This window comes from Lissotriton vulgaris, chromosome 9 (assembly GCF_964263255.1).
Source record: "Lissotriton vulgaris chromosome 9, aLisVul1.2, whole genome shotgun sequence".
In the NCBI taxonomy this organism is placed as follows: domain Eukaryota; kingdom Metazoa; phylum Chordata; class Amphibia; order Caudata; family Salamandridae; genus Lissotriton; species Lissotriton vulgaris.
In genome coordinates, this window is record NC_141697.1 from 540,207,972 (window position 1) to 540,231,042 (window position 23,071).

At 43.5% G+C, this 23,071-nt stretch overlaps 15 non-coding genes across 15 annotated transcripts; all 15 read right to left on the reverse strand.

Moving 5' to 3' along the window:
- Positions 1 to 511: 511 nt before the first annotated feature.
- TRNAG-CCC (transfer RNA glycine (anticodon CCC)) lies at positions 512 to 583 on the reverse strand. Its single transcript has one exon. It is a non-coding gene; the product is annotated as a tRNA-Gly (tRNA).
- A 1,529-nt stretch (positions 584 to 2,112) lies between these two features.
- Positions 2,113 to 2,184, reverse strand: TRNAG-UCC (transfer RNA glycine (anticodon UCC)). Its single transcript has one exon. It is a non-coding gene; the product is annotated as a tRNA-Gly (tRNA).
- Positions 2,185 to 3,706: 1,522 nt separating this feature from the next.
- TRNAG-CCC (transfer RNA glycine (anticodon CCC)) lies at positions 3,707 to 3,778 on the reverse strand. The gene has a single exon. It is a non-coding gene; the product is annotated as a tRNA-Gly (tRNA).
- Positions 3,779 to 5,311: 1,533 nt separating this feature from the next.
- On the reverse strand, positions 5,312 to 5,383 carry TRNAG-UCC (transfer RNA glycine (anticodon UCC)). Its single transcript has one exon. It is a non-coding gene; the product is annotated as a tRNA-Gly (tRNA).
- A 1,510-nt stretch (positions 5,384 to 6,893) lies between these two features.
- TRNAG-CCC (transfer RNA glycine (anticodon CCC)) lies at positions 6,894 to 6,965 on the reverse strand. Its single transcript has one exon. It is a non-coding gene; the product is annotated as a tRNA-Gly (tRNA).
- Positions 6,966 to 8,498: 1,533 nt separating this feature from the next.
- Positions 8,499 to 8,570, reverse strand: TRNAG-UCC (transfer RNA glycine (anticodon UCC)). Its single transcript has one exon. It is a non-coding gene; the product is annotated as a tRNA-Gly (tRNA).
- A 1,507-nt stretch (positions 8,571 to 10,077) lies between these two features.
- TRNAG-CCC (transfer RNA glycine (anticodon CCC)) lies at positions 10,078 to 10,149 on the reverse strand. Its single transcript has one exon. It is a non-coding gene; the product is annotated as a tRNA-Gly (tRNA).
- A 1,533-nt stretch (positions 10,150 to 11,682) lies between these two features.
- On the reverse strand, positions 11,683 to 11,754 carry TRNAG-UCC (transfer RNA glycine (anticodon UCC)). Its single transcript has one exon. It is a non-coding gene; the product is annotated as a tRNA-Gly (tRNA).
- A 1,513-nt stretch (positions 11,755 to 13,267) lies between these two features.
- Positions 13,268 to 13,339, reverse strand: TRNAG-CCC (transfer RNA glycine (anticodon CCC)). Its single transcript has one exon. It is a non-coding gene; the product is annotated as a tRNA-Gly (tRNA).
- A 1,529-nt stretch (positions 13,340 to 14,868) lies between these two features.
- On the reverse strand, positions 14,869 to 14,940 carry TRNAG-UCC (transfer RNA glycine (anticodon UCC)). Its single transcript has one exon. It is a non-coding gene; the product is annotated as a tRNA-Gly (tRNA).
- Positions 14,941 to 16,462: 1,522 nt separating this feature from the next.
- TRNAG-CCC (transfer RNA glycine (anticodon CCC)) lies at positions 16,463 to 16,534 on the reverse strand. The gene has a single exon. It is a non-coding gene; the product is annotated as a tRNA-Gly (tRNA).
- Positions 16,535 to 18,063: 1,529 nt separating this feature from the next.
- On the reverse strand, positions 18,064 to 18,135 carry TRNAG-UCC (transfer RNA glycine (anticodon UCC)). The gene has a single exon. It is a non-coding gene; the product is annotated as a tRNA-Gly (tRNA).
- A 1,522-nt stretch (positions 18,136 to 19,657) lies between these two features.
- On the reverse strand, positions 19,658 to 19,729 carry TRNAG-CCC (transfer RNA glycine (anticodon CCC)). The gene has a single exon. It is a non-coding gene; the product is annotated as a tRNA-Gly (tRNA).
- Positions 19,730 to 21,258: 1,529 nt separating this feature from the next.
- On the reverse strand, positions 21,259 to 21,330 carry TRNAG-UCC (transfer RNA glycine (anticodon UCC)). Its single transcript has one exon. It is a non-coding gene; the product is annotated as a tRNA-Gly (tRNA).
- Positions 21,331 to 22,842: 1,512 nt separating this feature from the next.
- On the reverse strand, positions 22,843 to 22,914 carry TRNAG-CCC (transfer RNA glycine (anticodon CCC)). The gene has a single exon. It is a non-coding gene; the product is annotated as a tRNA-Gly (tRNA).
- Positions 22,915 to 23,071: the final 157 nt, after the last annotated feature.

Sequence of the window (23,071 nt, forward strand, 5' to 3'; positions counted from 1 at the left end):
CCTGCTTCAGTGAGTGGTTCTTTCCATGGACATCTGACTCTTGGATTCCTCTCAACTTGCCTTCTGATAAAACATTTTGTGAGCAGCAGTTTCCTTCGACAGCTACAAGGTGGCGCTACATTCAGGTGAGAGCACAAGTATGCACAAAATGTTAGGGACTTTTGCCAGATTTATCGGTGGATCTTGCATATTTTTTTCAGAGGCTAGATATTGCCTAGAAATGCTTTTTAACATAGAGATGCTGGAGTTACAATGTCTGGTCGGGCCTCAGCCCTTCCATTGTTTGCCCACTGTAACAAATTTATTACCAGCACATGTGTGTTGTGACTCTGCTTTATGAAACTTATCATATATTAGGACAATGTATGTAGCAGAAGGTGCGATTGAGATGTTTGCCCACGTATTTGTTTATTTTTTTATATATGGCTGATTAATCTGTTCGTGAAATTTCCATTTTGTGACATGTTGCATTACAATATATCCTGCTTGCAGAATATATAAGTATTTTCAGTGCGTTGGCCGGGAATCGAACCCGGGTCAACTGCTTGGGAAGCAGCTATGCTCACCACTATACCACCAACGCCCTCTGATGTGTTAGCTCTCGGTTCTAAATATTACGTTGCAGAAATCAATGACTATCTTGCACCAGCTTCAATGGTGCATTTGGTTTAGATACCAACATGAGAAGCAGTAGAACGTTTTTTGCAGAGGGTAAGGAACTGGGGATTGAAACCAAGGACAAAGTTGTGCAGAAGAGAAGAAATGAAAAGCAACAGTACAAATAGTAGAAATGAGCATATATAGGCAGCATGGGAAGCAAAGCAGGGAAGAGAAAGAGAACATTCCATGAAATGCCCAGGAGATAGATAAGAGCAGAACAAAAAGGGAAGAATGAAATTTAAAGCATGCCCAGAAAGTTGTGTGAAGCTCCCACCAGTCATTTATGGTTATAATTGTGTGTCTTTACTTTCAAAGTACAGGGTTGTACCTTTCACGATCACTCTTGTATTACACAGACACGAATAGTTGAGAAGTCTTTTCTCACATAGCTGGTACAAGCTTGCACTTTTCCTTTCTGGCTATGTGGAAATGACAGCTTGGTCCTTGGAAGGAAAATCAAGCAAAATTAGCAGAGGATGGTTTCGATCCATCGACCTCTGGTTTATGGGCCCAGCACGCTTCCGCTGCGCCACTCTGCTCCTTTGTGAAAGTGTTCTGTTTATGCAGATGAGGAGGCATTCAGAGAAGTGACGTGGGATTGGTCGGGCTCTCACCTCATTTGCCTAAGTATATCGCAAGGCATGCTGGGTGCAGAAAATCTTTATCTTCCCCTCTCACAATCAGTCACAACTGAAAGTCCAGACCCTCTTATTCACTAGCCGTTTCAGGCCTTTAACAAGACAACAGCTCTCCGACGCTCTCTGTCTCTCTCTCTCTCTGTGATCCTAGTGCTTGCATGCTCAGTATTTGGCTTTACCTGGGAGCCAGAGATCTACCCGGTGAGGGCTTGCCGGTATAAGGCTTTAGAGCGTTTGGGAGCGTTCGGTACATGAGAGGACGTTGGACTGGAAGCTATGCAAATTTGAAGCATCCAAACTTCCTGCTGCAGTCGGAGGCTCTTTCCATGGACATCTGCCTTTTGGATTCCTCTAAACTTGCCCTCTGATGAAACATTTTGTGAGCTGCAGTTACCTCCGACGGCTACAAGGTGGTGCTACATTCAGGTGAGGGCACAAGTATGCACAAAATGTTGGGGACTTTTGCCAGATTTATTGCTGGATCTTGCATATTTTTTTCAGAGGCTAAATATTGCCTAGGAAATGCTTTTTAACATAGAGATGCTGGAGTTAAAATGTCTGGTCGGGCCTCAGCCCTTTCATTGTCTGCCCACTGTAACATATTTTTTTACCAGTACATGTGAGTGGTGACTCTGCTTTATGAAACTTATCATATATTAGGACAATGAATATAGCAGAAGGGGCGATCGAAATGCTTGCCTACATATTTGTTTATTTTTTATATAATGGCTGATTAACCTCTTGATTATATTACCATTTTGTGAAATGTTGCTTTAAAATATATCCTGCTTGCAGAATATATAAGTATTTGTATTGCGTTGGCCGGGAATCGAACCCGGGTCAACTGCTTGGAAGGCAGCTATGCTCACCACTATACCACCAACGCCCTCAGATCTTTGCGCTCTCGGTTCTAAACATTAGGACCCTGAGTTCAATGACTATCATGCACCAGCTTCAATGGTGCATTTGGTTTAGATACCAACATGAAAAGCAATAGAAAGTTTTTGTAGAAGGTAAGGAACTGGGATTGAAACCAAGGACAAAGCTGTGCAGAAGAGAAGAATGGAAAGCAGCAATACAAATAATAGATATGAACACATAGAGGCAGCATGGGAAGCAAAGCAGGGAAGAGAAATAGAGAACATTCCATGAAATGCCCAGGAGATAGATAAGAGCAGAACAAAAAAGGGAAGAATGAAATTCAAAGCCTCCACATAAAAGTGTTTGAAGGTCCCACCAGTCATTCATGCTTATTATTGTGTGCCTTTACTTTCAAAGTACAGTGTGGAGCTTTTGACGATCCCTCTCTTGTATTTCAGCAGACACAGATAGTTGAGAAGTCTTTTCTCACATAGCTGGCACAAGCTTGCGCTTTTCCTTGCTGGTAGCGTGGAAATGACAGCTTGGTCCTTGGAAGTAAAATCAAGCAAAATTAGCAGAGGATGGTTTCGATCCATCGACCTCTGGGTTATGGGCCCAGCACGCTTCCGCTGCGCCACTCTGCTCCGTTGTGAAAGTGTTCTTTTTATGCAGATAAGGAGCATTAGGCAGAGTAGCATGGGATTGGTCTGGCTCTCACCTCATTTGCATAAGTATATCCCAAGGCATGCTGGGTGCAGAAAAACTTCATCTTCCCCTCTCACAATCAGTCATAACTGAAAGTCAGACACTCTTAGGCACTAGCCGTTTCAGGCCTTTATCAAGACAGTAGCTCTTGAACCATCTCTCTCTCGCTCTGTGATCCTAGCACTAGCATGCTCAGGATTTGGCTTTACCTTGGAGCCAGAGATATACCCGGTGAGGGCTTGCCCGGTGTGAGGCTTTTGAGCGTTTGGGAGCGTTTGGGAGCGTTGTGGACGTTGGACAGGAAACTATGCAAATATGAAGCCTCCAACATTCCTGCTTCAGTGAGTGGTTCTTTCCATGGACATCTGACTCTTGGATTCCTCTCAACTTGCCTTCTGATAAAACATTTTGTGAGCAGCAGTTTCCTTCGACAGCTACAAGGTGGCGCTACATTCAGGTGAGAGCACAAGTATGCACAAAATGTTAGGGACTTTTGCCAGATTTATCGGTGGATCTTGCATATTTTTTCAGAGGCTAGATATTGCCTAGAAATGCTTTTTAACATAGAGATGCTGGAGTTACAATGTCTGGTCGGGCCTCAGCCCTTCCATTGTTTGCCCACTGTAACAAATTTATTACCAGCACATGTGTGTTGTGACTCTGCTTTATGAAACTTATCATATATTAGGACAATGTATGTAGCAGAAGGTGCGATTGAGATGTTTGCCCACGTATTTGTTTATTTTTTTATATATGGCTGATTAATCTGTTCGTGAAATTTCCATTTTGTGACATGTTGCATTACAATATATCCTGCTTGCAGAATATATAAGTATTTTCAGTGCGTTGGCCGGGAATCGAACCCGGGTCAACTGCTTGGGAAGCAGCTATGCTCACCACTATACCACCAACGCCCTCTGATGTGTTAGCTCTCGGTTCTAAATATTACGTTGCAGAAATCAATGACTATCTTGCACCAGCTTCAATGGTGCATTTGGTTTAGATACCAACATGAGAAGCAGTAGAACGTTTTTTGCAGAGGGTAAGGAACTGGGGATTGAAACCAAGGACAAAGTTGTGCAGAAGAGAAGAAATGAAAAGCAACAGTACAAATAGTAGAAATGAGCATATATAGGCAGCATGGGAAGCAAAGCAGGGAAGAGAAAGAGAACATTCCATGAAATGCCCAGGAGATAGATAAGAGCAGAACAAAAAGGGAAGAATGAAATTCAAAGCATGCCCAGAAAGTTGTGTGAAGCTCCCACCAGTCAGTCATTTATGGTTATAATTGTGTGTCTTTACTTTCAAAGTACAGGGTTGTACCTTTCACGATCACTCTTGTATTACACAGACACGAATAGTTGAGAAGTCTTTTCTCACATAGCTGGCACAAGCTTGCACTTTTCCTTTCTGGCTATGTGGAAATGACAGCTTGGTCCTTGGAAGGAAAATCAAGCAAAATTAGCAGAGGATGGTTTCGATCCATCGACCTCTGGGTTATGGGCCCAGCACGCTTCCGCTGCGCCACTCTGCTCCTTTGTGAAAGTGTTCTCTTTATGCAGATGAGGAGGCATTCAGAGAAGTGACGTGGGATTGGTCGGGCTCTCACCTCATTTGCCTAAGTATATCGCAAGGCATGCTGGGTGCAGAAAATCTTTATCTTCCCCTCTCACAATCAGTCACAACTGAAAGTCCAGACCCTCTTAGGCACTAGCCGTTTCAGGCCTTTAACAAGACAACAGCTCTCCGACGCTCTCTGTCTCTCTCTCTCTCTGTGATCCTAGTGCTTGCATGCTCAGTATTTGGCTTTTCCTGGGAGCCAGAGATCTACCCGGTGAGGGCTTGCCGGTATAAGGATTTAGAGCGTTTGGGAGCGTTCGGTACATGAGAGGACGTTGGACTGGAAGCTATGCAAATTTGAAGCATCCAAACTTCCTGCTGCAGTCGGAGGCTCTTTCCATGGACATCTGCCTTTTGGATTCCTCTAAACTTGCCCTCTGATGAAACATTTTGTGAGCTGCAGTTACCTCCGACGGCTACAAGGTGGTGCTACATTCAGGTGAGGGCACAAGTATGCACAAAATGTTGGGGACTTTTGCCAGATTTATTGCTGGACCTTGCATATTTTTTTCAGAGGCTAAATATTGCCTAGGAAATGCTTTTTAACATAGAGATGCTGGAGTTAAAATGTCTGGTCGGGCCTCAGCCCTTTCATTGTCTGCCCACTGTAACATATTTTTTTACCAGTACATGTGAGTGGTGACTCTGCTTTATGAAACTTATCATATATTAGGACAATGAATATAGCAGAAGGGGCGATCGAAATGCTTGCCTACATATTTGTTTATTTTTTATATAATGGCTGATTAACCTCTTAATTATATTACCATTTTGTGAAATGTTGCTTTAAAATATATCCTGCTTGCAGAATATATAAGTATTTGTACTGCGTTGGCCGGGAATCGAACCCGGGTCAACTGCTTGGAAGGCAGCTATGCTCACCACTATACCACCAACGCCCTCTGATCTTTGCCCTCTCGGTTCTAAACATTAGGACCCTGAGTTCAATGACTATCATGCACCAGCTTCAATGGTGCATTTGGTTTAGATACCAACATGAAAAGCAATAGAAAGTTTTTGTAGAGGGTAAGGAACTGGGATTGAAACCAAGGACAAAGCTGTGCAGAAGAGAAGAATGGAAAGCAGCAATACAAATAAAAGATATGAACACATAGAGGCAGCATGGGAAGCAAAGCAGGGAAGAGAAATAGAGAACATTCCATGAAATGCCCAGGAGATAGATAAGAGCAGAACAAAAAAGGGAAGAATGAAATTCAAAGCCTCCACATAAAAGTGTTTGAAGGTCCCACCAGTCATTCATGCTTATTATTGTGTGCCTTTACTTTCAAAGTACAGTGTGGAGCTTTTGACGATCCCTCTCTTGTATTTCAGCAGACACAGATAGTTGAGAAGTCTTTTCTCACATAGCTGGCACAAGCTTGCGCTTTTCCTTGCTGGTAGCGTGGAAATGACAGCTTGGTCCTTGGAAGTAAAATCAAGCAAAATTAGCAGAGGATGGTTTCGATCCATCGACCTCTGGGTTATGGGCCCAGCACGCTTCCGCTGCGCCACTCTGCTCCGTTGTGAAAGTGTTCTTTTTATGCAGATAAGGAGCATTAGGCAGAGTAGCATGGGATTGGTCTGGCTCTCACCTCATTTGCATAAGTATATCCCAAGGCATGCTGGGTGCAGAAAAACTTCATATTCCCCTCTCACAATCAGTCATAACTGAAAGTCAGACACTCTTAGGCACTAGCCGTTTCAGGCCTTTATCAAGACAGTAGCTCTTGAACCATCTCTCTCTCGCTCTGTGATCCTAGCACTAGCATGCTCAGGATTTGGCTTTACCTTGGAGCCAGAGATATACCCAGTGAGGGTTTGCCCGGTGTGAGGCTTTTGAGCGTTTGGGAGCGTTGTGGACGTTGGACAGGAAACTATGCGAATATGAAGCCTCCAACATTCCTGCTTCAGTGAGTGGTTCTTTCCATGGACATCTGACTCTTGGATTCCTCTCAACTCGCCTTCTGATAAAACATTTTGTGAGCAGCAGTTTCCTTCGACAGCTACAAGGTGGCGCTATTCAGGTGAGAGCACAAGTATGCACAAAATGTTAGGGACTTTTGCCAGATTTATCGGTGGATCTTGCATATTTTTTCAGAGGCTAGATATTGCCTAGAAATGCTTTTTAACATAGAGATGCTGGAGTTACAATGTCTGGTCGGGCCTCAGCCCTTCCATTGTTTGCCCACTGTAACAAATTTATTACCAGCACATGTGTGTTGTGACTCTGCTTTATGAAACTTATCATATATTAGGACAATGTATGTAGCAGAAGGTGCGATTGAGATGTTTGCCCACGTATTTGTTTATTTTTTTATATATGGCTGATTAATCTGTTCGTGAAATTTCCATTTTGTGACATGTTGCATTACAATATATCCTGCTTGCAGAATATATAAGTATTTTCAGTGCGTTGGCCGGGAATCGAACCCGGGTCAACTGCTTGGGAAGCAGCTATGCTCACCACTATACCACCAACGCCCTCTGATGTGTTAGCTCTCGGTTCTAAATATTACGTTGCAGAAATCAATGACTATCTTGCACCAGCTTCAATGGTGCATTTGGTTTAGATACCAACATGAGAAGCAGTAGAACGTTTTTTGCAGAGGGTAAGGAACTGGGGATTGAAACCAAGGACAAAGTTGTGCAGAAGAGAAGAAATGAAAAGCAACAGTACAAATAGTAGAAATGAGCATATATAGGCAGCATGGGAAGCAAAGCAGGGAAGAGAAAGAGAACATTCCATGAAATGCCCAGGAGATAGATAAGAGCAGAACAAAAAGGGAAGAATGAAATTCAAAGCATGCCCAGAAAGTTGTGTGAAGCTCCCACCAGTCAGTCATTTATGGTTATAATTGTGTGTCTTTACTTTCAAAGTACAGGGTTGTACCTTTCACGATCACTCTTGTATTACACAGACACGAATAGTTGAGAAGTCTTTTCTCACATAGCTGGCACAAGCTTGCACTTTTCCTTTCTGGCTATGTGGAAATGACAGCTTGGTCCTTGGAAGGAAAATCAAGCAAAATTAGCAGAGGATGGTTTCGATCCATCGACCTCTGGGTTATGGGCCCAGCACGCTTCCGCTGCGCCACTCTGCTCCTTTGTGAAAGTGTTCTCTTTATGCAGATGAGGAGGCATTCAGAGAAGTGACGTGGGATTGGTCGGGCTCTCACCTCATTTGCCTAAGTATATCGCAAGGCATGCTGGGTGCAGAAAATCTTTATCTTCCCCTCTCACAATCAGTCACAACTGAAAGTCCAGACCCTCTTAGGCACTAGCCGTTTCAGGCCTTTAACAAGACAACAGCTCTCCGACGCTCTCTGTCTCTCTCTCTCTCTGTGATCCTAGTGCTTGCATGCTCAGTATTTGGCTTTTCCTGGGAGCCAGAGATCTACCCGGTGAGGGCTTGCCGGTATAAGGCTTTAGAGCGTTTGGGAGCGTTCGGTACATGAGAGGACGTTGGACTGGAAGCTATGCAAATTTGAAGCATCCAAACTTCCTGCTGCAGTCGGAGGCTCTTTCCATGGACATCTGCCTTTTGGATTCCTCTAAACTTGCCCTCTGATGAAACATTTTGTGAGCTGCAGTTACCTCCGACGGCTACAAGGTGGTGCTACATTCAGGTGAGGGCACAAGTATGCACAAAATGTTGGGGACTTTTGCCAGATTTATTGCTGGACCTTGCATATTTTTTTCAGAGGCTAAATATTGCCTAGGAAATGCTTTTTAACATAGAGATGCTGGAGTTAAAATGTCTGGTCGGGCCTCAGCCCTTTCATTGTCTGCCCACTGTAACATATTTTTTTACCAGTACATGTGAGTGGTGACTCTGCTTTATGAAACTTATCATATATTAGGACAATGAATATAGCAGAAGGGGCGATCGAAATGCTTGCCTACATATTTGTTTATTTTTTATATAATGGCTGATTAACCTCTTAATTATATTACCATTTTGTGAAATGTTGCTTTAAAATATATCCTGCTTGCAGAATATATAAGTATTTGTACTGCGTTGGCCGGGAATCGAACCCGGGTCAACTGCTTGGAAGGCAGCTATGCTCACCACTATACCACCAACGCCCTCTGATCTTTGCGCTCTCGGTTCTAAACATTAGGACCCTGAGTTCAATGACTATCATGCACCAGCTTCAATGGTGCATTTGGTTTAGATACCAACATGAAAAGCAATAGAAAGTTTTTGTAGAGGGTAAGGAACTGGGATTGAAACCAAGGACAAAGCTGTGCAGAAGAGAAGAATGGAAAGCAGCAATACAAATAATAGATATGAACACATAGAGGCAGCATGGGAAGCAAAGCAGGGAAGAGAAATAGAGAACATTCCATGAAATGCCCAGGAGATAGATAAGAGCAGAACAAAAAAGGGAAGAATGAAATTCAAAGCCTCCACATAAAAGTGTTTGAAGGTCCCACCAGTCATTCATGCTTATTATTGTGTGCCTTTACTTTCAAAGTACAGTGTGGAGCTTTTGACGATCCCTCTCTTGTATTTCAGCAGACACAGATAGTTGAGAAGTCTTTTCTCACATAGCTGGCACAAGCTTGCGCTTTTCCTTGCTGGTAGCGTGGAAATGACAGCTTGGTCCTTGGAAGTAAAATCAAGCAAAATTAGCAGAGGATGGTTTCGATCCATCGACCTCTGGGTTATGGGCCCAGCACGCTTCTGCTGCGCCACTTTGCTCCGTTGTGAAAGTGTTCTTTTTATGCAGATAAGGAGCATTAGGCAGAGTAGCATGGGATTGGTCTGGCTCTCACCTCATTTGCATAAGTATATCCCAAGGCATGCTGGGTGCAGAAAAACTTCATCTTCCCCTCTCACAATCAGTCATAACTGAAAGTCAGACACTCTTAGGCACTAGCCGTTTCAGGCCTTTATCAAGACAGTAGCTCTTGAACCATCTCTCTCTCGCTCTGTGATCCTAGCACTAGCATGCTCAGGATTTGGCTTTACCTTGGAGCCAGAGATATACCCGGTGTGAGGCTTTTGAGCGTTTGGGAGCGTTCGGGACGTGAGTGGACGTTGGACAGGAAACTATGCGAATATGAAGCCTCCAACATTCCTGCTTCAGTGAGTGGTTCTTTCCATGGACATCTGACTCTTGGATTCCTCTCAACTTGCCTTCTGATAAAACATTTTGTGAGCAGCAGTTTCCTTCGACAGCTACAAGGTGGCGCTACATTCAGGTGAGAGCACAAGTATGCACAAAATGTTAGGGACTTTTGCCAGATTTATCGGTGGATCTTGCATATTTTTTCAGAGGCTAGATATTGCCTAGAAATGCTTTTTAACATAGAGATGCTGGAGTTACAATGTCTGGTCGGGCCTCAGCCCTTCCATTGTTTGCCCACTGTAACAAATTTATTACCAGCACATGTGTGTTGTGACTCTGCTTTATGAAACTTATCATATATTAGGACAATGTATGTAGCAGAAGGTGCGATTGAGATGTTTGCCCACGTATTTGTTTATTTTTTTATATATGGCTGATTAATCTGTTCGTGAAATTTCCATTTTGTGACATGTTGCATTACAATATATCCTGCTTGCAGAATATATAAGTATTTTCAGTGCGTTGGCCGGGAATCGAACCCGGGTCAACTGCTTGGGAAGCAGCTATGCTCACCACTATACCACCAACGCCCTCTGATGTGTTAGCTCTCGGTTCTAAATATTACGTTGCAGAAATCAATGACTATCTTGCACCAGCTTCAATGGTGCATTTGGTTTAGATACCAACATGAGAAGCAGTAGAACGTTTTTTGCAGAGGGTAAGGAACTGGGGATTGAAACCAAGGACAAAGTTGTGCAGAAGAGAAGAAATGAAAAGCAACAGTACAAATAGTAGAAATGAGCATATATAGGCAGCATGGGAAGCAAAGCAGGGAAGAGAAAGAGAACATTCCATGAAATGCCCAGGAGATATATAAGAGCAGAACAAAAAGGGAAGAATGAAATTCAAAGCATGCCCAGAAAGTTGTGTGAAGCTCCCACCAGTCAGTCATTTATGGTTATAATTGTGTGTCTTTACTTTCAAAGTACAGGGTTGTACCTTTCACGATCACTCTTGTATTACACAGACACGAATAGTTGAGAAGTCTTTTCTCACATAGCTGGCACAAGCTTGCACTTTTCCTTTCTGGCTATGTGGAAATGACAGCTTGGTCCTTGGAAGGAAAATCAAGCAAAATTAGCAGAGGATGGTTTCGATCCATCGACCTCTGGGTTATGGGCCCAGCACGCTTCCGCTGCGCCACTCTGCTCCTTTGTGAAAGTGTTCTCTTTATGCAGATGAGGAGGCATTCAGAGAAGTGACGTGGGATTGGTCGGGCTCTCACCTCATTTGCCTAAGTATATCGCAAGGCATGCTGGGTGCAGAAAATCTTTATCTTCCCCTCTCACAATCAGTCACAACTGAAAGTCCAGACCCTCTTAGGCACTAGCCGTTTCAGGCCTTTAACAAGACAACAGCTCTCCGACGCTCTCTGTCTCTCTCTCTCTCTGTGATCCTAGTGCTTGCATGCTCAGTATTTGGCTTTTCCTGGGAGCCAGAGATCTACCCGGTGAGGGCTTGCCGGTATAAGGCTTTAGAGCGTTTGGGAGCGTTCGGTACATGAGAGGACGTTGGACTGGAAGCTATGCAAATTTGAAGCATCCAAACTTCCTGCTGCAGTCGGAGGCTCTTTCCATGGACATCTGCCTTTTGGATTCCTCTAAACTTGCCCTCTGATGAAACATTTTGTGAGCTGCAGTTACCTCCGACGGCTACAAGGTGGTGCTACATTCAGGTGAGGGCACAAGTATGCACAAAATGTTGGGGACTTTTGCCAGATTTATTGCTGGATCTTGCATATTTTTTTCAGAGGCTAAATATTGCCTAGGAAATGCTTTTTAACATAGAGATGCTGGAGTTAAAAGGTCTGGTTGGGCCTCAGCCCTTTCATTGTCTGCCCACTGTAACATATTTTTTTACCAGTACATGTGAGTGGTGACTCTGCTTTATGAAACTTATCATATATTAGGACAATGAATATAGCAGAAGGGGCGATCGAAATGCTTGCCTACATATTTGTTTATTTTTTATATAATGGCTGATTAACCTCTTAATTATATTACCATTTTGTGAAATGTTGCTTTAAAATATATCCTGCTTGCAGAATATATAAGTATTTGTACTGCGTTGGCCGGGAATCGAACCCGGGTCAACTGCTTGGAAGGCAGCTATGCTCACCACTATACCACCAACGCCCTCTGATCTTTGCGCTCTCGGTTCTAAACATTAGGACCCTGAGTTCAATGACTATCATGCACCAGCTTCAATGGTGCATTTGGTTTAGATACCAACATGAAAAGCAATAGAAAGTTTTTGTAGAGGGTAAGGAACTGGGATTGAAACCAAGGACAAAGCTGTGCAGAAGAGAAGAATGGAAAGCAGCAATACAAATAATAGATATGAACACATAGAGGCAGCATGGGAAGCAAAGCAGGGAAGAGAAATAGAGAACATTCCATGAAATGCCCAGGAGATAGATAAGAGCAGAACAAAAAAGGGAAGAATGAAATTCAAAGCCTCCACATAAAAGTGTTTGAAGGTCCCACCAGTCATTCATGCTTATTATTGTGTGCCTTTACTTTCAAAGTACAGTGTGGAGCCTTTGACGATCCCTCTCTTGTATTTCAGCAGACACAGATAGTTGAGAAGTCTTTTCTCACATAGCTGGCACAAGCTTGCGCTTTTCCTTGCTGGTAGCGTGGAAATGACAGCTTGGTCCTTGGAAGTAAAATCAAGCAAAATTAGCAGAGGATGGTTTCGATCCATCGACCTCTGGGTTATGGGCCCAGCACGCTTCCGCTGCACCACTCTGCTCCGTTGTGAAAGTGTTCTTTTTATGCAGATAAGGAGCATTAGGCAGAGTAGCATGGGATTGGTCTGGCTCTCACCTCATTTGCATAAGTATATCCCAAGGCATGCTGGGTGCAGAAAAACTTCATCTTCCCCTCTCACAATCAGTCATAACTGAAAGTCAGACACTCTTAGGCACTAGCCGTTTCAGGCCTTTATCAAGACAGTAGCTCTTGAACCATCTCTCTCTCGCTCTGTGATCCTAGCACTAGCATGCTCAGGATTTGGCTTTACCTTGGAGCCAGAGATATACCCGGTGAGGGCTTGCCCGGTGTGAGGCTTTTGAGCGTTTGGGAGCGTTGTGGACGTTGGACAGGAAACTATGCGAATATGAAGCCTCCAACATTCCTGCTTCAGTGAGTGGTTCTTTCCATGGACATCTGACTCTTGGATTCCTCTCAACTTGCCTTCTGATAAAACATTTTGTGAGCAGCAGTTTCCTTCGACAGCTACAAGGTGGCGCTACATTCAGGTGAGAGCACAAGTATGCACAAAATGTTAGGGACTTTTGCCAGATTTATCGGTGGATCTTGCATATTTTTTTCAGAGGCTAGATATTGCCTAGAAATGCTTTTTAACATAGAGATGCTGGAGTTACAATGTCTGGTCGGGCCTCAGCCCTTCCATTGTTTGCCCACTGTAACAAATTTATTACCAGCACATGTGTGTTGTGACTCTGCTTTATGAAACTTATCATATATTAGGACAATGTATGTAGCAGAAGGTGCGATTGAGATGTTTGCCCACGTATTTGTTTATTTTTTTATATATGGCTGATTAATCTGTTCGTGAAATTTCCATTTTGTGACATGTTGCATTACAATATATCCTGCTTGCAGAATATATAAGTATTTTCAGTGCGTTGGCCGGGAATCGAACCCGGGTCAACTGCTTGGGAAGCAGCTATGCTCACCACTATACCACCAACGCCTTCTGATGTGTTAGCTCTCGGTTCTAAATATTACGTTGCAGAAATCAATGACTATCTTGCACCAGCTTCAATGGTGCATTTGGTTTAGATACCAACATGAGAAGCAGTAGAACGTTTTTTGCAGAGGGTAAGGAACTGGGGATTGAAACCAAGGACAAAGTTGTGCAGAAGAGAAGAAATGAAAAGCAACAGTACAAATAGTAGAAATGAGCATATATAGGCAGCATGGGAAGCAAAGCAGGGAAGAGAAAGAGAACATTCCATGAAATGCCCAGGAGATAGATAAGAGCAGAACAAAAAGGGAAGAATGAAATTCAAAGCATGCCCAGAAAGTTGTGTGAAGCTCCCACCAGTCATTTATGGTTATAATTGTGTGTCTTTACTTTCAAAGTACAGGGTTGTACCTTTCACGATCACTCTTGTATTACACAGACACGAATAGTTGAGAAGTCTTTTCTCACATAGCTGGTACAAGCTTGCACTTTTCCTTTCTGGCTATGTGGAAATGACAGCTTGGTCCTTGGAAGGAAAATCAAGCAAAATTAGCAGAGGATGGTTTCGATCCATCGACCTCTGGGTTATGGGCCCAGCACGCTTCCGCTGCGCCACTCTGCTCCTTTGTGAAAGTGTTCTGTTTATGCAGATGAGGAGGCATTCAGAGAAGTGACGTGGGATTGGTCGGGCTCTCACCTCATTTGCCTAAGTATATCGCAAGGCATGCTGGGTGCAGAAAATCTTTATCTTCCCCTCTCACAATCAGTCACAACTGAAAGTCCAGACCCTCTTATTCACTAGCCGTTTCAGGCCTTTAACAAGACAACAGCTCTCCGACGCTCTCTGTCTCTCTCTCTCTCTGTGATCCTAGTGCTTGCATGCTCAGTATTTGGCTTTACCTGGGAGCCAGAGATCTACCCGGTGAGGGCTTGCCGGTATAAGGCTTTAGAGCGTTTGGGAGCGTTCGGTACATGAGAGGACGTTGGACTGGAAGCTATGCAAATTTGAAGCATCCAAACTTCCTGCTGCAGTCGGAGGCTCTTTCCATGGACATCTGCCTTTTGGATTCCTCTAAACTTGCCCTCTGATGAAACATTTTGTGAGCTGCAGTTACCTCCGACGGCTACAAGGTGGTGCTACATTCAGGTGAGGGCACAAGTATGCACAAAATGTTGGGGACTTTTGCCAGATTTATTGCTGGATCTTGCATATTTTTTTCAGAGGCTAAATATTGCCTAGGAAATGCTTTTTAACATAGAGATGCTGGAGTTAAAATGTCTGGTCGGGCCTCAGCCCTTTCATTGTCTGCCCACTGTAACATATTTTTTTACCAGTACATGTGAGTGGTGACTCTGCTTTATGAAACTTATCATATATTAGGACAATGAATATAGCAGAAGGGGCGATCGAAATGCTTGCCTACATATTTGTTTATTTTTTATATAATGGCTGATTAACCTCTTAATTATATTACCATTTTGTGAAATGTTGCTTTAAAATATATCCTGCTTGCAGAATATATAAGTATTTGTATTGCGTTGGCCGGGAATCGAACCCGGGTCAACTGCTTGGAAGGCAGCTATGCTCACCACTATACCACCAACGCCCTCAGATCTTTGCGCTCTCGGTTCTAAACATTAGGACCCTGAGTTCAATGACTATCATGCACCAGCTTCAATGGTGCATTTGGTTTAGATACCAACATGAAAAGCAATAGAAAGTTTTTGTAGAAGGTAAGGAACTGGGATTGAAACCAAGGACAAAGCTGTGCAGAAGAGAAGAATGGAAAGCAGCAATACAAATAATAGATATGAACACATAGAGGCAGCATGGGAAGCAAAGCAGGGAAGAGAAATAGAGAACATTCCATGAAATGCCCAGGAGATAGATAAGAGCAGAACAAAAAAGGGAAGAATGAAATTCAAAGCCTCCACATAAAAGTGTTTGAAGGTCCCACCAGTCATTCATGCTTATTATTGTGTGCCTTTACTTTCAAAGTACAGTGTGGAGCTTTTGACGATCCCTCTCTTGTATTTCAGCAGACACAGATAGTTGAGAAGTCTTTTCTCACATAGCTGGCACAAGCTTGCGCTTTTCCTTGCTGGTAGCGTGGAAATGACAGCTTGGTCCTTGGAAGTAAAATCAAGCAAAATTAGCAGAGGATGGTTTCGATCCATCGACCTCTGGGTTATGGGCCCAGCACGCTTCCGCTGCGCCACTCTGCTCCGTTGTGAAAGTGTTCTTTTTATGCAGATAAGGAGCATTAGGCAGAGTAGCATGGGATTGGTCTGGCTCTCACCTCATTTGCATAAGTATATCCCAAGGCATGCTGGGTGCAGAAAAACTTCATCTTCCCCTCTCACAATCAGTCATAACTGAAAGTCAGACACTCTTAGGCACTAGCCGTTTCAGGCCTTTATCAAGACAGTAGCTCTTGAACCATCTCTCTCTCGCTCTGTGATCCTAGCACTAGCATGCTCAGGATTTGGCTTTACCTTGGAGCCAGAGATATACCCGGTGAGGGCTTGCCCGGTGTGAGGCTTTTGAGCGTTTGGGAGCGTTTGGGAGCGTTGTGGACGTTGGACAGGAAACTATGCGAATATGAAGCCTCCAACATTCCTGCTTCAGTGAGTGGTTCTTTCCATGGACATCTGACTCTTGGATTCCTCTCAACTTGCCTTCTGATAAAACATTTTGTGAGCAGCAGTTTCCTTCGACAGCTACAAGGTGGCGCTACATTCAGGTGAGAGCACAAGTATGCACAAAATGTTAGGGACTTTTGCCAGATTTATCGGTGGATCTTGCATATTTTTTCAGAGGCTAGATATTGCCTAGAAATGCTTTTTAACATAGAGATGCTGGAGTTACAATGTCTGGTCGGGCCTCAGCCCTTCCATTGTTTGCCCACTGTAACAAATTTATTACCAGCACATGTGTGTTGTGACTCTGCTTTATGAAACTTATCATATATTAGGACAATGTATGTAGCAGAAGGTGCGATTGAGATGTTTGCCCACGTATTTGTTTATTTTTTTATATATGGCTGATTAATCTGTTCGTGAAATTTCCATTTTGTGACATGTTGCATTACAATATATCCTGCTTGCAGAATATATAAGTATTTTCAGTGCGTTGGCCGGGAATCGAACCCGGGTCAACTGCTTGGGAAGCAGCTATGCTCACCACTATACCACCAACGCCCTCTGATGTGTTAGCTCTCGGTTCTAAATATTACGTTGCAGAAATCAATGACTATCTTGCACCAGCTTCAATGGTGCATTTGGTTTAGATACCAACATGAGAAGCAGTAGAACGTTTTTTGCAGAGGGTAAGGAACTGGGGATTGAAACCAAGGACAAAGTTGTGCAGAAGAGAAGAAATGAAAAGCAACAGTACAAATAGTAGAAATGAGCATATATAGGCAGCATGGGAAGCAAAGCAGGGAAGAGAAAGAGAACATTCCATGAAATGCCCAGGAGATAGATAAGAGCAGAACAAAAAGGGAAGAATGAAATTCAAAGCATGCCCAGAAAGTTGTGTGAAGCTCCCACCAGTCATTTATGGTTATAATTGTGTGTCTTTACTTTCAAAGTACAGGGTTGTACCTTTCACGATCACTCTTGTATTACACAGACACGAATAGTTGAGAAGTCTTTTCTCACATAGCTGGTACAAGCTTGCACTTTTCCTTTCTGGCTATGTGGAAATGACAGCTTGGTCCTTGGAAGGAAAATCAAGCAAAATTAGCAGAGGATGGTTTCGATCCATCGACCTCTGGGTTATGGGCCCAGCACGCTTCCGCTGCGCCACTCTGCTCCTTTGTGAAAGTGTTCTGTTTATGCAGATGAGGAGGCATTCAGAGAAGTGACGTGGGATTGGTCGGGCTCTCACCTCATTTGCCTAAGTATATCGCAAGGCATGCTGGGTGCAGAAAATCTTTATCTTCCCCTCTCACAATCAGTCACAACTGAAAGTCCAGACCCTCTTATTCACTAGCCGTTTCAGGCCTTTAACAAGACAACAGCTCTCCGACGCTCTCTGTCTCTCTCTCTCTCTGTGATCCTAGTGCTTGCATGCTCAGTATTTGGCTTTACCTGGGAGCCAGAGATCTACCCGGTGAGGGCTTGCCGGTATAAGGCTTTAGAGCGTTTGGGAGCGTTCGGTACATGAGAGGACGTTGGACTGGAAGCTATGCAAATTTGAAGCATCCAAACTTCCTGCTGCAGTCGGAGGCTCTTTCCATGGACATCTGCCTTTTGGATTCCTCTAAACTTGCCCTCTGATGAAACATTTTGTGAGCTGCAGTTACCTCCGACGGCTACAAGGTGGTGCTACATTCAGGTGAGGGCACAAGTATGCACAAAATGTTGGGGACTTTTGCCAGATTTATTGCTGGATCTTGCATATTTTTTTCAGAGGCTAAATATTGCCTAGGAAATGCTTTTTAACATAGAGATGCTGGAGTTAAAATGTCTGGTCGGGCCTCAGCCCTTTCATTGTCTGCCCACTGTAACATATTTTTTTACCAGTACATGTGAGTGGTGACTCTGCTTTATGAAACTTATCATATATTAGGACAATGAATATAGCAGAAGGGGCGATCGAAATGCTTGCCTACATATTTGTTTATTTTTTATATAATGGCTGATTAACCTCTTAAGTATATTACCATTTTGTGAAATGTTGCTTTAAAATATATCCTGCTTGCAGAATATATAAGTATTTGTATTGCGTTGGCCGGGAATCGAACCCGGGTCAACTGCTTGGAAGGCAGCTATGCTCACCACTATACCACCAACGCCCTCAGATCTTTGCGCTCTCGGTTCTAAACATTAGGACCCTGAGTTCAATGACTATCATGCACCAGCTTCAATGGTGCATTTGGTTTAGATACCAACATGAAAAGCAATAGAAAGTTTTTGTAGAAGGTAAGGAACTGGGATTGAAACCAAGGACAAAGCTGTGCAGAAGAGAAGAATGGAAAGCAGCAATACAAATAATAGATATGAACACATAGAGGCAGCATGGGAAGCAAAGCAGGGAAGAGAAATAGAGAACATTCCATGAAATGCCCAGGAGATAGATAAGAGCAGAACAAAAAAGGGAAGAATGAAATTCAAAGCCTCCACATAAAAGTGTTTGAAGGTCCCACCAGTCATTCATGCTTATTATTGTGTGCCTTTACTTTCAAAGTACAGTGTGGAGCTTTTGACGATCCCTCTCTTGTATTTCAGCAGACACAGATAGTTGAGAAGTCTTTTCTCACATAGCTGGCACAAGCTTGCGCTTTTCCTTGCTGGTAGCGTGGAAATGACAGCTTGGTCCTTGGAAGTAAAATCAAGCAAAATTAGCAGAGGATGGTTTCGATCCATCGACCTCTGGGTTATGGGCCCAGCACGCTTCCGCTGTGCCACTCTGCTCCGTTGTGAAAGTGTTCTTTTTATGCAGATAAGGAGCATTAGGCAGAGTAGCATGGGATTGGTCTGGCTCTCACCTCATTTGCATAAGTATATCCCAAGGCATGCTGGGTGCAGAAAAACTTCATCTTCCCCTCTCACAATCAGTCATAACTGAAAGTCAGACACTCTTAGGCACTAGCCGTTTCAGGCCTTTATCAAGACAGTAGCTCTTGAACCATCTCTCTCTCGCTCTGTGATCCTAGCACTAGCATGCTCAGGATTTGGCTTTACCTTGGAGCCAGAGATATACCCGGTGAGGGCTTGCCCGGTGTGAGGCTTTTGAGCGTTTGGGAGCGTTTGGGAGCGTTGTGGACGTTGGACAGGAAACTATGCGAATATGAAGCCTCCAACATTCCTGCTTCAGTGAGTGGTTCTTTCCATGGACATCTGACTCTTGGATTCCTCTCAACTTGCCTTCTGATAAAACATTTTGTGAGCAGCAGTTTCCTTCGACAGCTACAAGGTGGCGCTACATTCAGGTGAGAGCACAAGTATGCACAAAATGTTAGGGACTTTTGCCAGATTTATCGGTGGATCTTGCATATTTTTTCAGAGGCTAGATATTGCCTAGAAATGCTTTTTAACATAGAGATGCTGGAGTTACAATGTCTGGTCGGGCCTCAGCCCTTCCATTGTTTGCCCACTGTAACAAATTTATTACCAGCACATGTGTGTTGTGACTCTGCTTTATGAAACTTATCATATATTAGGACAATGTATGTAGCAGAAGGTGCGATTGAGATGTTTGCCCACGTATTTGTTTATTTTTTTATATATGGCTGATTAATCTGTTCGTGAAATTTCCATTTTGTGACATGTTGCATTACAATATATCCTGCTTGCAGAATATATAAGTATTTTCAGTGCGTTGGCCGGGAATCGAACCCGGGTCAACTGCTTGGGAAGCAGCTATGCTCACCACTATACCACCAACGCCCTCTGATGTGTTAGCTCTCGGTTCTAAATATTACGTTGCAGAAATCAATGACTATCTTGCACCAGCTTCAATGGTGCATTTGGTTTAGATACCAACATGAGAAGCAGTAGAACGTTTTTTGCAGAGGGTAAGGAACTGGGGATTGAAACCAAGGACAAAGTTGTGCAGAAGAGAAGAAATGAAAAGCAACAGTACAAATAGTAGAAATGAGCATATATAGGCAGCATGGGAAGCAAAGCAGGGAAGAGAAAGAGAACATTCCATGAAATGCCCAGGAGATAGATAAGAGCAGAACAAAAAGGGAAGAATGAAATTCAAAGCATGCCCAGAAAGTTGTGTGAAGCTCCCACCAGTCATTTATGGTTATATATGTGTGTCTTTACTTTCAAAGTACAGGGTTGTACCTTTCACGATCACTCTTGTATTACACAGACACGAATAGTTGAGAAGTCTTTTCTCACATAGCTGGTACAAGCTTGCACTTTTCCTTTCTGGCTATGTGGAAATGACAGCTTGGTCCTTGGAAGGAAAATCAAGCAAAATTAGCAGAGGATGGTTTCGATCCATCGACCTCTGGGTTATGGGCCCAGCACGCTTCCGCTGCGCCACTCTGCTCCTTTGTGAAAGTGTTCTGTTTATGCAGATGAGGAGGCATTCAGAGAAGTGACGTGGGATTGGTCGGGCTCTCACCTCATTTGCCTAAGTATATCGCAAGGCATGCTGGGTGCAGAAAATCTTTATCTTCCCCTCTCACAATCAGTCACAACTGAAAGTCCAGACCCTCTTATTCACTAGCCGTTTCAGGCCTTTAACAAGACAACAGCTCTCCGACGCTCTCTGTCTCTCTCTCTCTCTGTGATCCTAGTGCTTGCATGCTCAGTATTTGGCTTTACCTGGGAGCCAGAGATCTACCCGGTGAGGGCTTGCCGGTATAAGGCTTTAGAGCGTTTGGGAGCGTTCGGTACATGAGAGGACGTTGGACTGGAAGCTATGCAAATTTGAAGCATCCAAACTTCCTGCTGCAGTCGGAGGCTCTTTCCATGGACATCTGCCTTTTGGATTCCTCTAAACTTGCCCTCTGATGAAACATTTTGTGAGCTGCAGTTACCTCCGACGGCTACAAGGTGGTGCTACATTCAGGTGAGGGCACAAGTATGCACAAAATGTTGGGGACTTTTGCCAGATTTATTGCTGGATCTTGCATATTTTTTTCAGAGGCTAAATATTGCCTAGGAAATGCTTTTTAACATAGAGATGCTGGAGTTAAAATGTCTGGTCGGGCCTCAGCCCTTTCATTGTCTGCCCACTGTAACATATTTTTTTACCAGTACATGTGAGTGGTGACTCTGCTTTATGAAACTTATCATATATTAGGACAATGAATATAGCAGAAGGGGCGATCGAAATGCTTGCCTACATATTTGTTTATTTTTTATATAATGGCTGATTAACCTCTTAATTATATTACCATTTTGTGAAATGTTGCTTTAAAATATATCCTGCTTGCAGAATATATAAGTATTTGTATTGCGTTGGCCGGGAATCGAACCCGGGTCAACTGCTTGGAAGGCAGCTATGCTCACCACTATACCACCAACGCCCTCAGATCTTTGCGCTCTCGGTTCTAAACATTAGGACCCTGAGTTCAATGACTATCATGCACCAGCTTCAATGGTGCATTTGGTTTAGATACCAACATGAAAAGCAATAGAAAGTTTTTGTAGAAGGTAAGGAACTGGGATTGAAACCAAGGACAAAGCTGTGCAGAAGAGAAGAATGGAAAGCAGCAATACAAATAATAGATATGAACACATAGAGGCAGCATGGGAAGCAAAGCAGGGAAGAGAAATAGAGAACATTCCATGAAATGCCCAGGAGATAGATAAGAGCAGAACAAAAAAGGGAAGAATGAAATTCAAAGCCTCCACATAAAAGTGTTTGAAGGTCCCACCAGTCATTCATGCTTATTATTGTGTGCCTTTACTTTCAAAGTACAGTGTGGAGCTTTTGACGATCCCTCTCTTGTATTTCAGCAGACACAGATAGTTGAGAAGTCTTTTCTCACATAGCTGGCACAAGCTTGCGCTTTTCCTTGCTGGTAGCGTGGAAATGACAGCTTGGTCCTTGGAAGTAAAATCAAGCAAAATTAGCAGAGGATGGTTTCGATCCATCGACCTCTGGGTTATGGGCCCAGCACGCTTCCGCTGCGCCACTCTGCTCCGTTGTGAAAGTGTTCTTTTTATGCAGATAAGGAGCATTAGGCAGAGTAGCATGGGATTGGTCTGGCTCTCACCTCATTTGCATAAGTATATCCCAAGGCATGCTGGGTGCAGAAAAACTTCATATTCCCCTCTCACAATCAGTCATAACTGAAAGTCAGACACTCTTAGGCACTAGCCGTTTCAGGCCTTTATCAAGACAGTAGCTCTTGAACCTTCTCTCTCTCGCTCTGTGATCCTAGCACTAGCATGCTCAGGATTTGGCTTTACCTTGGAGCCAGAGATATACCCGGTGAGGGCTTGCCCGGTGTGAGGCTTTTGAGCGTTTGGGAGCGTTGTGGACGTTGGACAGGAAACTATGCGAATATGAAGCCTCCAACATTCCTGCTTCAGTGAGTGGTTCTTTCCATGGACATCTGACTCTTGGATTCCTCTCAACTTGCCTTCTGATAAAACATTTTGTGAGCAGCAGTTTCCTTCGACAGCTACAAGGTGGCGCTACATTCAGGTGAGAGCACAAGTATGCACAAAATGTTAGGGACTTTTGCCAGATTTATCGGTGGATCTTGCATATTTTTTCAGAGGCTAGATATTGCCTAGAAATGCTTTTTAACATAGAGATGCTGGAGTTACAATGTCTGGTCGGGCCTCAGCCCTTCCATTGTTTGCCCACTGTAACAAATTTATTACCAGCACATGTGTGTTGTGACTCTGCTTTATGAAACTTATCATATATTAGGACAATGTATGTAGCAGAAGGTGCGATTGAGATGTTTGCCCACGTATTTGTTTATTTTTTTATATATGGCTGATTAATCTGTTCGTGAAATTTCCATTTTGTGACATGTTGCATTACAATATATCCTGCTTGCAGAATATATAAGTATTTTCAGTGCGTTGGCCGGGAATCGAACCCGGGTCAACTGCTTGGGAAGCAGCTATGCTCACCACTATACCACCAACGCCCTCTGATGTGTTAGCTCTCGGTTCTAAATATTACGTTGCAGAAATCAATGACTATCTTGCACCAGCTTCAATGGTGCATTTGGTTTAGATACCAACATGAGAAGCAGTAGAACGTTTTTTGCAGAGGGTAAGGAACTGGGGATTGAAACCAAGGAC